A 12,308-nucleotide genomic window follows, 5' to 3' on the forward strand; every position below is an offset into this window, starting at 1 on the left:
TATAAAGACTTCTCATCTTCATTTCGTGGATGATTTAAAACTATATAGTTGTCAGATGAGTAAGTGAAAGAACAACTGCAAGTGGTCAAAACTTTCTCAGATGATATAAGAACCTCATTTGGTCTTGAAAATGTACAAAAGCAACCTTTAAATCAAGAAAGCTGCAGCACCAGGAAAATATCAGTTTGGGACAGGAATGAGACATATAAGAATTTGAACAAGAGGGAGTGCATAAATATTTGGGAATTGATGAAGGATTAACAATAAAACATGAACAAATATGAATCAAACTTAGTAAGGAATAATTTAGAAGACTAAAATTAATATTGAAAATAGCTCTGACATCTAGGAACAAAGTCCAGGATATACACCAATTTGCTCTTTCTGTCCTAACTTACAGTTTTGGAGTGATTGACTGGCCCCAAAAGTTATTGGAATATTTGGACAGGAAAACAAAAAAAAAAGCATTTCATGCTTATCAAATGATTTATAAAAATCAGTGTATACCAAGATTATAAATTGCCTGTTCTGAAGGAGGTATGAGCCTCCTCAAAACTGATTACATATATAGATCTGGAATCATAGGACTGCACACATACCTGTTTTCTTCAAAAGATCCAAACATAGTGAAAGTTTTAAAACATGAAGGGACTAAGTCTAAGATGACTTCCCTGCTTAGTTTAGCAGATGCATATCGGTGTCAAGCGGGAATGGAAATCAAACCAGAAGTAGATAGAAATCAGGTAGCAACTTAATGTGCCAAAAAACAAAAGAAAGAAGATAAGGTGAAGGATCAGATGAGATGGCAAGAAATGTGGAACAGGCATAAATATAGCTGAAAGTACAGAAAACTCTTGAAACAACCACATGTTGATCAGAACACAGGAATGGTTAAGGAGAGGTGAATTTAAACCAAAAGAAGAAAGGTTAATAATGGCGGCCTGTGAAAGTGGACTACGTGCACATTGGTTTACAAAGTCCATTGAACATGTGAAAAAACATACAAATGCATGTTTTGTAAAACAGAATTGGAAACAGTCACAGATCTTGTTCCTGGTTGTGATATACTAATGCAAGAAGGACTGTATACTGAAAGGCATAATAATGTGACAAGACTGTTGCATTTGGGATTGTGCAAACATTGTAATAGTGAAGTAGCTGAGAAGTAGGGGTGCCACAAAGCATTATAGAAAATTATGAAGTTTATATCACATGGGATCATCCATTACCAACAGTTCAAAAAGATAGCTGTGAGAAAACCAGATATAGTAGTCTATGAAAAAAAGACAAAAGTAGCATTGATCATTGAAATTACTTGTGACAACAGTGTCTTTCTTACAGAGAGACACAAAGTCATAAAATACCAGGATTTATGGGCAAAAATGGAAGCAACGTGGAAGAAGGTACACAGACATTTCCAACGGTAGTATGAGCAATCGGTCTTGCAAAAAAGAATTTACAATTGTGCATAGATATGTTACTGATACATGTAATTGTGTATGAATTGCAGAAGGAAGCCATTCTGGGCACATTATGGGGGTTGCAAAGAGCACTTTTGGCTAGCATCAAAAATTGAAACAATACTAATTTCATGAACTTTAATCATTCTTTGACTTAAAAATGGAGTCCATTCCCATCATGGTATTAGACAACCAAAAGACTTGGAGAAAGTAAACCTCTAGAGAGGTATGGCTCAAGCCATTTACACCCACTTGCACTATGACTGCATCTTATGTGTACTTGTGGTACAAAGTCTGGAGTTCATGCATGATGTGGCAAATCCTGTCCCTCTCCTTGCGTGGCCTTGTGAGATAATTCATTGGAGTGTCTCACTATGGAGTCACGTATGACTTGGACATTGGGTTATGTTAAGGTTTGTCTTATAGGCTCTTGAACTGAGTCAGCATGACTCTTATTTGTTTCATGGTAGGTACTGCTATGTTGTGTGTTTGTGACTTTGGTAGGGTACTATTAGTTAGAACTAATCCACACCAACCAGCACTGTAGAGGTAACTATTAGATAATATTTAGGAGGCTTTTGTGGTTTAGGTAAGTTACTTTTAAGATGCTCAGCATATTTGTTTGGTCTGAACATTGTGTGATTGATTTGGAGTTGTGTTGTGTGGCACTGTCAATGTACATGTTATTTGTTGTGGCTTCATGTAAGAACTTTGCTCCAATAGCATGATATAACTATATTTCTTGCACACTGTGTCATTTTATTTAAGTAGTAGATTGTCAGTAAACATGAGACAATTACTGCATTGTCTCAGGATGCCCATTTCAACCAGGCTGGTTACAGAGGTGGTTAGAAAGTGTAAATTCATAGTTGCAGGTGCTTACTAATGCGGGCTGAAAGGAGATTATTGCCTATGAGGTTTAGAGTTGATCTCTGGAGTTGATATATGTGTGGTAGTGGAGAGAGTACCTGTCTCAGCACAGATGCACAAGTAGGACTCATGATTCATTGTTCCTTCTCTCATTAGGATCAAAACAGAAGCTCTGATCCCAAACCAATTCCTAAGAAGCAGTTCCTCAGCTCTCCAGTGGTTAGTAGTGTAGTCCCAGATGTTACAGATTTTAAAAGTAAGATGGGACAAAAAGGAATTAATACCCAGAATATTTTAGTACGCAGTATGTGAGTGGGATGATATGAAACACAGGCTAACTCAAGCTTTAGGAATGTAAAGGGAGGTACCTCCCAGTTTATCTTTCAGTGCCCAGTAGAATAAGCAGATGAGAAGTCAAAGTCAGATTTACAGTAGGACTGAGCACTTTAAAAGCACAACAGGAACTGGGAAGGTGGTTGAAAATCCAATACAGTCACACACAAGCAGAAGTCTCCCACTACTTACAGTTGAATGCACTTCTCTGTCCAGAAGTAATCAACTCCAGGGTTGGAACAACCTGAATCATGACATGCCTCTCTTCCATTGTGATAGTTTCATAGTTATCTACTAGGCTAACTACCACAGGGGGCTTTATAAGCCTAGCCATGCACCCCAAATCTCTGACAAGTTATGGTACCCTTGGTAAGTGTAAATAGGGGCTTGGGAGATGAACCATTTACTATGTTCATTAGAGTCATAGGGGCCAATATAGGGACTGATTTCCTGTTCCACATCCAACTGTTCAAGTTATTCTTACAGTGGATTAGGGAGGAACTCTGCTTCACATGGATGGGGAGTCTGTTCTAGAGATGGGGGTTCATAGGTTCATAGGTTCATACTAGGCTATCTGCCCTAGGGCATTTATAAGCCTAGCCAGAATGTGTTTGGCTTTTGCCACCCATTTTAAATTTATTTTGCTATGCCCTTTTTTGAGGTTAGTATACTGTGCCTCTGTCTAACAGTGACACAGAAGTGATACCCGGGGTAAACCTACGATCTCCCATCCACTCATCAAGATTCCTCTTGAAGAGAGTCAATGAGGGACTCTGCCTAACCTGGACTGGGATTTTATTCCAGAGTGAAGGGAGCCTCTGTGTTATGAATCTGTCCCTCCAGCATGTCCTATTTATTTCAGTGCTGAGGTTCAAGTCTCTCGAGTGCGTAGCTCGATGGGATTTGGATTTTCTGAGGTGCAGCATGTCCATTAATTAAGGGTTGGACATGGCTTTATACGTCAGGCACAGATCGCCTCTGAACAGGCGGTATGCCACTGAGTAGAGCTGGAGTTTCTTTAACCGGGCAGCATATGGCATCTTTTTGAGCCCTTTGATCCTCTTGGTGAGGTACTTTTGGGGTCTTTCCAGTTGCTGCAGGTGTCTGGTAAGGTACATCCCAAAAGGGGCATTGTACTCAATTATGGGCCTGATGAGGGATGAGTAAAGAGGCACAATGACCTCCCCTGATCTAGATGTGAATCCCTTCATGATTAGGTGGGCTATATAAAATATTTTTCTAACCACTTTGGCCACCTGGTTGTCAAATGAGAAATTACTATCAACTTGGGTCCCCAGGTCCCTAATTACTTCTTCTGTACTTAATGGATTTCCACCTATGTGGTAATTTGTGGGCACTTTGTTTTTGCCAAAGGGGATGACTATACACTTTTTGGCATTTAGCTTGAGGCCATGGCTCTGGCACCAGTTGTCTGTTTCTATGAGGCCCTTTTGGAGGATGCTTGTGTCGGCTGGAGAGTCGATTATGGCGCCCAGTTTGCAGTCATCTGCGAACTTGGTCAGCCACAGTCTTCCGTGTTGGCCTGTACCTCCGAGAAATATATACCGAACAAGAGAGGTCCCAGGACTGAGCCTTGTGGGACACCACTTGTAACTGGTTTGGAGTCTGACATGGCTCCAGCAATTCTAACCATGTGGGTTCTGTCCTTGAGCCAGTTTGCAATCCATCTAGTGACATAGGGGTTTATATTTAAGCTGGTGAGCTTATCTATAATGCCCGAGTGGGGTATTGTATCGAAGGCTTTGCGAGGTCCAGGTAGGCTGTGTGGACCACCTTCCCTCGTCAATGGCCTTGGTGACTGTTTCAAAGAAATCAACCAGGTTTAAGAGGCAGGATCTGCCCTTAACAAAGCCGAACTGGGTAGGATCCAGTGTTTGTAGGTCCCCAATATCTTTATTTATGAGGTCCATGATGATCCTTTCCATAGCTTTGCAGACCAAGCTAGTCAGGCTTATGGGGCGATAGTTTCCAGGATCCGTTGAGGCACCACCTTTGTGGAGAGGGACCACTGTTGCTGTACGCCACTCTTTGGGCACATATCCTGTAGTAAGGCTGAGATTGAACAGTAGTTTTATGTTTGGGTTTAGCTCTTCTTTGAGTTCATGTAGGGCGCAGCCGGGACACCATCTGGTCCCATTGATGCTGTGTTTTTGCTTTGGAGAGGGCAGCTCTTACCTGAGCATCTGAGATGTCAGGGGCAGCACTCTGCTGGGATAGATATTTGCCCTTTTGGTGGGAGAGGGAGAAGTTTGCGCTGAACCTGTCAGCTAGGATGTTGGCAATGTCTGTGGGTTCGTGTATTTTTGTCATTTTGGACTAATTCTGAGCATATCTGGGAATTACCACCCAGGTTCCTAACATAACTAAAGAAAGCCTTGTGATTATCCTTAGTGTCCTGTGCAATTTTTCTCTCGAAGCTGGCCTTAGACAATTTTATGTGTGCCCATAGTTTTTTGCTAATACTGATCAGTGATGCCTTCCCTTTTTGGGATTTTGCTTTATCATTTAGTAGCTTCCTCCTTCTATTGTATAGTTTGTTTATGGCTGGGGTCCACCAGACAGGACGTCTGCCTTTGGAGGATTGGGTCTTGGTTTTATTTGGGATTGCATGATCCATGCATTCCTGAAGGTGTTCATAGAATGCGTTTATAAAGGATTCTGCAGTCTGGGCCGTATTTTCCACAGGCCCAGGGGCTTTGAAGGATTCCACCTCAGTTTTGAGGAGTGTAAAATTTGCTTTAGAGAAGTTTTTCACTGTGGTTTTCTGGGCAGGGGGTGGGGTCAGGATGTGAATATCCAGTGAGATTAGTTTATGGTCTGGTCTTACCAGTGAGGGATACACTTCTGGTCTGGAGCATAGAGCCCCCATGTTGGTGATGATCAGGTCCAGTATGTTTTCCCCTCTTGTGGGAGTGGTAACAAGTTGTTCCATAGCATTTGAGTTTATAAATTCTAGGAACCTTTGGGCTAGGGTGTTGGAGCTAGAGTAATGCTCCCAGTCTATGTTTGGGTAGTTGAAGTCGCCCAATATAATGGTGTTTGGAGAGACCTTCATATTTTCCAGTGTTCTCAGGAAGGCTGAGTGGGGTTCCTGGGTTTGGGAGGGTGGTCTGTAGCAGGCTATAAACTGGAAGGCAGTTTTACCCACTGTTAGTTGCACATGGATAGTCTCTGATGCTTCGTGCTTTGCCACCAACCTGGAGGTGTGGGTATCTTTGATGAATATCGATACTCCCCCTTCCTTTTGTGGTTCGGTCCAAGTTTTGGGCCGAAAAGCATGGTATGAGGTATAACCTGGTAGTGCTGGGGTGCTCTCGGGAGCCCTGAACCAGGTTTCTGTTACTGCACAGATATCGATGTTCTCCATGCTAAGGAGAGTTTCGAGTGCATGCATCTTGAGGTTTAGACTTCTGGCGTTGAGTAGCATTACTCTTAGTTTCTTATCCCTTGTGTTACCTATGGAGGTGGGTTTGTCTTTTGAGCCTTGCCTAAAAAAGGCACTATGGGGGTAGCAAGAGCCTTTGCCAATATCCGAAAGCTCAGGGGTGACAGGTGCAAGCCGTCCCTAGTGAAGCATCGTGGCTTGTTGAGCATACCATCCCAAGCTGACAGGCATTGGATCCCCTTTGAATGACACCAGTACTTAAGCCAATTGTTGAAATTGATCATCTTGTCTTCATATTGTGGCATCATTCTTGGTGAGGGTAAGATGCTACTCAAGGTCAGGGTCATACCGGCCTGGGCTACATGCTCAGAGAGCTCCTTTATGTCTCTTTTCATGTAGTCCAGGGAGGTACGTCTCAGGTCATTCACACCAGCATGGACAATGATTGAGTCATATTTGTACTTGCCTTGGAGTGACCTGAGTGCTTGTGTTATGTGGTGGATCCTAGCGCCCGACAGGCTGCTCACCATGACCCTCTCCTTGTTCAGCCTGGTGAGCGGGACGTCAGTGTGCCTGACGATAGAGTCACCTATTACAAGTGTATCAGGTGTGTTGTTTAGTCTTAAGGGCTGTGACTGTTTGGCACACTGGCTTTGTGAGATATGTGTTGCATGTGTTTTGTTTTGGGGTAGCGGCTGCTTGGGTGTCTGCTTTGGAGGTCTCTGCTGCTTCGGCAGATCTTTATTTAGAGCCTCCGAGTATGTTTTGTGTGATTATGTGTTTGGTTTGCTGTCGTGGTAGGTCTATGTGAGACTGGAATTGTAGTGAGTGTGGTTTCCTTCTCCTCCTGACTGGTTATGCCAGTACTGAGTTGAGAGAGCTTAGCCTCCAGTTTGGCTATATGATTGCATCTCTCACATGTGTTGGAATTTGTTGGGAGGAGGAGAGGGTTGTCTGTGTACATGAGGCAGTTGTAACATTGCCTCAAAATTCCCAGATTCACCAGCTGGACCGGAGAGGAGATTGACAACTGACCTTTGGACATGCTAGAATAATATTGGGAATTCCTTAATAATTGAAAACCAGGGCCAGTGGGGAGTGAGGGTGTAGTGCTTTTAATTTTTAGTGCTGACTTATATAATTGCTTTAGTGAGCAAGTGCCAGGTAACTTAAGTGCAATGTGTTGCAGGTAACTTAAATGCAAAAACGACAAACAGTAACTTTCTTTCAAGTGAAACAAGGAAATAAGTACAGTAAGCAATGCAGATATCACTAGTGATCCACAGAAGCTCTGAGAAGCCGCGTATTAGGTGGAATTAGCGTTCCAGGGAAATAACAAGCAAACAAACAACAAGCATATAAACAAAGCTATATTCAGCAGGCCTGGATCTAGTCTATGCTACAGCAAACAAGGTGTACCAATTTCAGTAAGATACAGTTCAAATATTCAGGCACTATAAACCTTTAACCAGAAATTCCCAGCTCAGAAGGACAGAGTCCAGCCTCTTCTCCCACAAGAGTGCAGACCACAAACCTTCTTAATGTAAAATAACTGGCCTGAAGCCCAAGTGCTTAAACCAGAACTAATACACTTTAAGAATAACAGACACTGGGCTCTCAATCAACAGTTACCAACTTAGAAGGATGAAAGCTACCTGTCCTGCCACCACAGTGCATGCCACAAACCTTCCTAATGTAAAACAACTGGTCTGAAGCCCAAGTGCTTAATCCAAAAGACTTAGAATGATAGCTACACTTTAATCAAGTTACTACCAAGTAGTAATAAATACAATTGAATACTTTAGAGAATGCCTGGATTAGTGCTCAAGTTACACAAACAAAGCTAGATCCAGCAGGCCTGAATCCAGTCTATGCCACAGCAAACAAGGCGCACCAACTTCAGTAAGAAGCAATTCAGATATGCATGCACTATAAGCCTTCAATCAGAAATTCCCAGCTCAGAAGGGCAGAGTCCAGCCTCTCCTCCCACAAGAGTGCAGACCACAAACCCTCTTAATGTAAAATAACTGGCCTGAAAGCCCAAGTGCTTAAACCAGAATTAATACACTTTTAGAATAACAGACACTGAGCCCTCAATCAGCAGTTCCCAACCTAGAAGGATGTAAGCTCACTACAGTGCAGACCACAAACCCTCTCAGTGCAAAACAACTGGTCCGAAGCCCAAGTGTTTAAACCAGAAGGCTTAGAATGAGTTACACCAAGCAGTAATAAATACAATTGAGTACTTTTAAGATGATGCAAAAGTTAAAAAAGTAGGTAGAAACACAAGTACAGTAAAAGCAGATGAAAATGTTTTTTTTTTTTTTTCTGAACAAGTGCTGAGATCAAAGAAACAGATTTGAGTGCTGAAACTAGAAAACTGGCTAGTTATAGGGAAAAAAAAACTAAGCTAGAAGGCTTCCCTCCAACACAGAAGGGCTTTTGGGCTCAGAAGCCTACAAATAGTCTATACCACTTAATAGGAAAGGCAGGAAACAAGCTTAAATTTTTTTTTCTCTGTTTCCCAGATGCTCTCTTTGTACACAGTAGGAGTGCCTGAAATCAGAATATGATCTCACTGCACTCAGTTGAGTGAGCAAATGAGATGGGCCCAGAAGGAGTATCCAAACACAAATTTACAAGAGGGGCGGGCAGCTGCAAGGCCACTAAGATTAACACCAAAACAAAAACAGGGAGGGTGGGTGGACTGAAGAGCAGAGTGAAAACTTCCAGTTGAGCTAATATTCCTTCCACACAGTTAAAATCAATTTAAATACTGTATTTTTTTGAAAAAAAAAGCAGATAAAGGTACTTAAATTCTCTTATACGTCCAGTTGAATATAGCAAGTTCTTAGCCGGCCAAAGCTGAGGTTTTTAAGCAGAAAATATTTCACACTGTACCACTTAAATAGGCAAGGACAGGAAATCAAAGAATGTGACTACCCCCACACCTGTAATTACTAGCAAATAACAAAATTCAGCAAACACTGACTAACTTCCAGTTCAGCTAATATTCCTTCCACACTGAAGAGCAGAGTGAAAACTTCCAGTTGAGCTAATATTCCTTCCACACAATTAAAATCAATTTAAATACTGTATTTTTTTGAACAGAGCAGATAAAGGTACTTAAATTCTCTTATCGTCCAGTTGAATATAGCAAGTTCTTAGCCGGCCAAAGCTGAGGTTTTAAGCAGAAAATATTTCACACTGTACCACTTAAATAGGCAAGGACAGGAAATCAAAGAATGTGACTACCCCCACACCTGTAATTACCAGCAAATAACAAAATTCAGCAAACACTGACTAACTTCCAGTTCAGCTAATATTCCTTCCACACTGAAGAGCAGAGTGAAAACTTCCAGTTGAGCTAATATTCCTTCCACACAGTTAAAATCAATTTAAATACTGTATTTTTTGAAAAAAAGCAGATAAAGGTACTTAAATTCTCTTATACATCCAGTTGAATATAGCAAGTTCTTAGCTGGCCAAAGCTGAGGTTTTTAAGCAGAAAATATTTCACACTGTACCACTTAAATAGGCATGGACAGGAAATCAAAGAATGTGACTACCCCCACACCTGTAATTACTAGCAAATAACAAAATTCAGCAAACACTGACTAACTTCCAGTTCAGCTAATATTCCTTCCACACTGAAGAGCAGAGTGAAAACTTCCAGTTGAGCTAATATTCCTTCCACACAGTTAAAATCAATTTAAATACTGTATTTTTTTGAAAAAAAAAACAAACAGATAAAGGTACTTAAATTCTCTTATATGTCCAGTTGAATATAGCAAGTTCTTAGCCGGCCAAAGCTGAGGTTTTTAAGCAGAAAATATTTCACACTGTACCACTTAAATAGGCAAGGACAGGAAATCAAAGAATGTGACTACCCCCACACCTGTAATTACTAGCAAATAACAAAATTAAGCAAACACTGACTAACTTCCAGTTCAGCTAATATTCCTTCCACACTGAAGAGCTAATATTCCTTCCACACAGTTAAAATCAATTTAAATACTGTATTTTTTGAAAAAAAAAAGCAGATAAAGGTACTTAAATTCTCTTATACGTCCAGTTGAATATAGCAAGTTCTTAGCCGGCCAAAGCTGAGGTTTTTAAGCAGAAAATATTTCACACTGTACCACTTAAATAGGCAAGGACAGGAAATCAAAGAATGTGACTACCCCCACACCTGTAATTACTAGCAAATAACAAAATTCAGCAAACACTGACTAACTTCCAGTTCAGCTAATATTCCTTCCACACTGAAGAGCAGAGTGAAAACTTCCAGTTGAGCTAATATTCCTTCCACACAGTTAAAATCTATTTAAATACTGTATTTTTTTGAAAAAAAAGCAGATAAAGGTACTTAAATTCTCTTATACGTCCAGTTGAATATAGCAAGTTCTTAGCCGGCCAAAGCTGAGGTTTTTAAGCAGAAAATATTTCACACTGTACCACTTAAATAGGCAAGGACAGGAAATCAAATAATGTGACTACCCCCACACCTGTAATTACTAGCAAATAACAAAATTCAGCAAACACTGACTAACTTCCAGTTCAGCTAATATTCCTTCCACACTGAAGAGCAGAGTGAAAACTTCCAGTTGAGCTAATATTCCTTCCACACAGTTAAAATCAATTTAAATACTGTATTTTTTGGGGGAAAAAAAGCAGATAAAGGTACTTAAATTCTCTTATACGTCCAGTTGAATATAGCAAGTTCTTAGCCGGCCAAAGCTGAGGTTTTTAAGCAGAAAATATTTCACACTGTACCACTTAAATAGGCAAGGACAGGAAATCAAAGAATGTGACTACCCCACACCTGTAATTACTAGCAAATAACAAAATTCAGCAAACACTGACTAACTTCCAGTTCAGCTAATATTCCTTCCACACTGAAGAGCAGAGTGAAAACTTCCAGTTGAGCTAATATTCCTTCCACACAGTTAAAATCAATTTAAATACTGTATTTTTTGAAAAAAAAGCAGATAAAGGTACTTAAATTCTCTTATACGTCCAGTTGAATATAGCAAGTTCTTAGCCAGCCAAAGCTGAGGTTTTTAAGCAGAAAATATTTCACACTGTACCACTTAAATAGGCAAGGACAGGAAATCAAAGAATGTGACTACCCCCACACCTGTAATTACTAGCAAATAACAAAATTCAGCAAACACTGACTAACTTCCAGTTCAGCTAATATTCCTTCTCTGGGATGCATACCTGTCTCTCCAGCAGATCCTATTTATATCACAGGCAAGGTTTAAGTCTTTAGAAGAGGTAATTCCAGTGCTGCTTTATTTGTGGATATGCAGTAAGTCCATCAGGGTGGGAGTTCGACAATACCTTGCATGCTAGACATAGATTTCTCCTCAACAGCCTGTAGGAGAGAGAATACATGGGTAGGGCTATGAGGCAGTATGTGGAGCACATTATTTATACCCTGTATTCCTTTAGTGAGGAACTTCTGTGGACATTCCAATTGCTGGATGTGCCTGATTAGGTACATAACGATGGTGGCAGTGTACTCACTGATAGGTCTGAGGAATGCCAAATGCATTGGAACAATTAAATCCTTGGACCTAGATACCATACCTTTGTTTATAAGTCACACAAGTTGTGTTTGAATATGGACAGGGATGAGATATGTTTTACCTAGACGGGGAGTCTGTTCCAGAGCAACAGTATCCTCTGTGCGATATACTTCTTCCTCCAAACCATTCTGTTGATGTTGCAGAAGAGGTTTATATCCTGAGTATTTCTGATGTCCTTTGATTTGGTAATGTGCAGTAAATGCACCAGTAGTGGGCTGGAGGATGCTTTTCGGCCAGACACAGGTCACCTCTCACTCAAGCCTAAAATGCCATTTTTGTATATTTCCAGTTCACACCCATGCTGCCTTATGAGATCCTGAATTTTTAGGGTCTGGCTTCTTTAACTACCGCCTACATTTTCCATAATGTATTTTATTGTATCTACAATGCCTGTTATGACTGTGCTTCTTGTTAATATAAACTGTTCCAACATTATGTAATTTTTATGCTAACTGCCTTATGGAGCTTTTCTCCCTGGGTCTCCACTGAAAATGGGTTCTTAACGAGTTGACAGAAAACACCAGGAAGGACCCTGTTGACCAGAGACGGTAGAGTCAAATATACAGACCAGATACACGAATATGACCTAGGTTTCGTCTTTATTATACAGACTTCTTCAGAATATGTCATATTCTGAAGAAGTCT

The sequence above is a fragment of the Protopterus annectens genome, chromosome 3.part0 (assembly GCF_019279795.1).
Source record: "Protopterus annectens isolate FY-2018-M chromosome 3.part0, PAN1.0, whole genome shotgun sequence".
NCBI lineage: Eukaryota > Metazoa > Chordata > Ceratodontiformes > Protopteridae > Protopterus > Protopterus annectens.